Consider the following 3,471-nt stretch of genomic DNA (forward strand, 5'->3'; position numbering starts at 1 on the left):
GAGCCCTGACAGCAACGTCACCATGTTTAATAATGCTTTTCGTGCAGCCACAGGACGTCGTGTTACGTCTCAAACTGTGTGCAGTAAGCTGCATGATGCGCAACTTCACTCCCGACGTCCATGCCGAGGTCCATCTTTGCAACCACGACACCATGCAGCGCGGTACAGACGGGCCCAAAAACAAGCCGAATGGACCGCTCAGGATTAGCATCACGTTCTCTTCACTGATTAGTGTCGTACATGCCTTCAACCATCCAATCGTCGGAGACGTGTTTGGAGGTAACCCGGTCACGCTAAACACCTTAGACACACTGTCCAGCGAGTGCAGCATGGTGGAGGTTCTCTGCTGTTTTGGGGTGGCATTATGTGGGGCCGACGTACGCCGCTGGTGGTCATGGAAGGCGCTGTATCGGCTGCACGATACGTGAATGCCATCCTCCGACCGATAGTGCAACCATATCGGCAGCATATTGGCGAGGCATTCATCTTGATGGACGACAATTCACGCCCCATCGTGCACATCTTGTGAATGACTTCCTGCGGTATAACGACATCGTTCGACTAGAGTGGCCAGTATGTTCTCCAGACATGAACCCTCTCGAATATGCCTGGGATAGGTTGAAAAGAGTTGTTTATGGACGACATGACCCACCAGTCACTCTGAGGGATCTACACCGAATCGCCGTTGAGGAGTGGGACAATCTGGACCAACAGTGCCTTGATGAACTTGTGGATAGTATGCCACGACGAATACAGGCATGCATCAATGCAAGAGGACGTGCTACTGGGTATTAGAGCTACCGGCGTGTACAGCAATCTGGACCACCACCTCTGAAGGTCTCGCTGTATTGTGCTACAACATACAATGTGTGGTTTTCATGAGCATTAAAGAGGGCGGAAATGATGTTTATGTTGACCTCTATTCCAATTTTCTGTACAGGTTCCGGAACTCTCGGAACCGAGACGATGCAAAACTTTTTTTGATGTGTGTATATGTGGGTTTGTTCTTTCGCATGTGTGATCCAGCAGCCATTATGAATTAAGGCACAAAGGAATTACACATGTTGATTGCGGGTGGGCAGTGATGTAACTCAGTGGGGAAAGTTGAAAACATGTGCCAGACCAGGATTCCAACCTGGATCTTCTGCTTAGGAAGCAGTTGCTCTCACCACTAAGCCATCTGGACACCGTGGTCAGTGCAACTGCAGAGACTCCACCAGCGCGCCTCCCGTCAGACCCAAATTCTCAGCTTATACACACACTACTAATGTAGTGCCCCTTGGCCCCTTGCCTATCATTCTCATTACCCGCGACATTTCGCCAATATCTGTTAAGAGCTCGAGTCTTGTGTGCATCCACACTGAAGAGATCATTGACCGGCCGTCTTGTCTTATATATACATTCATTTCTTTCGGACATGCCCGAAAGAGCAGACACTATATGTGGTGTCTGCTCTTTCGGGCATGTCCGAAAGAAATGAGAACATTTTTGATCCAGCTGTCAATATGAATTAAGACACAAATAAATTGCAGACATTGGCTGTGAGTGGGAACTGATGTAAATGAAAGGGGATACTTGAAAATTTGTGTCGTACCAGGATCCGGTTTCCATTGATTTAGATGAATGCTCACTCGCAGCCAATGTCTGTAATTAATTTGTCTCTTAACACCGAACGTCGCCACTAATTCTTCGGGTGGGTTTCAAACGGGCCGAAGCACCTAGGTGTCTCGGAAGCGGCGCTTAACACGCATGGGAGCAGATGCTTTCGACGCTAAGCTGGTCGTTACAAATAAAACCATGTCGACTTAAGACACCTTTACGAATACAAATGATAAAGACTTAATTAAGAAGGTGTACTGCTGTATCAAGATATTATGTTTGCGGCACGGCCTTGTGAGTGAAACGAATCCTTGCACAATTGGTTTGCTTGCGCTCAGCGTCAGGCGGACGCGGGAAGGGCGGCGGCGATGTGCTTGTCATTATCGACTGTCGGCGGCTTCTCGTTGCTCTCAGTAAAGAAGTACGAAAAAAATATGCGTACGCGAGTGTCTATGCATGCCTACCGCTGCTTTTCTTAAATACAAAACGAAAGAAACTACCTTCGATTCAGTCCTCACGTAGTGAATTTTAACTAACGAGAAGAGAGCCCCAGCGGCAGGATTGACTTTTTGCGAGATAAGATCCCAGGTATCACACCCTGTAGTCATTCACCCTGGTGGGGCTCCGTTTGCTTTAGATTTTTCTATATTTAAATCATTTTCAAAATGAATTTGATCATTATTTTTATTCAGTTAATTGATTTACATGTAATTTTTTATCTCTATTCCTTTGACACATCATTTAAATCACCATATGAACTTTTTCATTTGGTCTCACTTTTTGTTTATATCATTCTTTTTCCACTCAAGAGTTTTTGTGGATGTGAATTTCATTATATTTATCTATTACAATATTTAAATAAATGAAAATGTCGATCTATTGGTTAAAAAGGAGACGAAATAATCTATTTTAATCTATTTATATTGATTGTGCAATGGTGTCAAAAATGTATTTCTCGTTACAAGATGTGCATTTTTCTTGGACAGTAACTATTATACAAACATTTAAAACATAGCCTTAACTCCTACTGCACTATGGGCAAAATAAAGTAGATAAAGATTTAAAGGAAGAAAAATGAGAAATATAAATAATAAATGCAATAACATGGATGACAAAATAAGATGCTAAAACGAAAGAAATTAAATTGAAATTTATATGTGAAATTAATTAAGGTCACATGAACAAAGCATAAAATGAATTATAGGAAGGAAAATGAGAGCAAATGAAGGAGCTGATGTGATGATTAAAATGATGTGACAAAGAAGTAGAAATAAAAAATTATATCTGAACCAATTAATTAAATAAAAATAATGATGAAGTCATGTCAATAATGATTTAAAAATAGATAAAATTTAAAGCACCTGATGAGATTCGAACCGACAACCTGCTGTATGCAAAAGCCTTATCCTATCCATCACACAACGCAACCAGTCCATGAAATATTACGTGTTTAACCTTATTGGACGTCACGAAAACTTCCGAGATTTGTTTCTTTCCATCGATTGCTAACGAGAGCCCACCAAGGTGAATGGCTGCTGGGTATAATACGTGGGATCTTAACCACCTATCCTTCTCCCTGTAAGATTTGTTTAAATGCATTTATTTCCAGTCAATCGAATTTCTCGAGACACAAAAAAATCTAAGCTTACGCCAGATAGTTGAATAAAAACCCCATCAGGACGCTCCTGGTCGCCTTCAAAGCTAGGAAAAATCTGGGGAAACACAATATGACAGCCCTACCTGGAAGGGCAACATTTCCGAGACGGAACTCTCACCATTTTAGTGGGACCGTGTGCACATATAGTAGTTCGGTCACTCAATCTATCGTCAAATTCATTTCATTTTTCAACACTTTATTAGTAATACCCAGAG

At 42.2% G+C, this 3,471-nt stretch overlaps 1 non-coding gene across 1 annotated transcript; it reads right to left on the reverse strand.

Annotated features, from left to right (window-relative positions):
- Positions 1 to 1,113: 1,113 nt before the first annotated feature.
- Trnar-ccu (transfer RNA arginine (anticodon CCU)) lies at positions 1,114 to 1,186 on the reverse strand. Its single transcript has one exon. It is a non-coding gene; the product is annotated as a tRNA-Arg (tRNA).
- Between the last annotated feature and the right edge of the window lie 2,285 nt (positions 1,187 to 3,471).

The sequence above is a fragment of the Schistocerca serialis genome, chromosome 8, assembly GCF_023864345.2.
Source record: "Schistocerca serialis cubense isolate TAMUIC-IGC-003099 chromosome 8, iqSchSeri2.2, whole genome shotgun sequence".
NCBI classification, from domain to species: Eukaryota; Metazoa; Arthropoda; class Insecta; order Orthoptera; family Acrididae; genus Schistocerca; species Schistocerca serialis.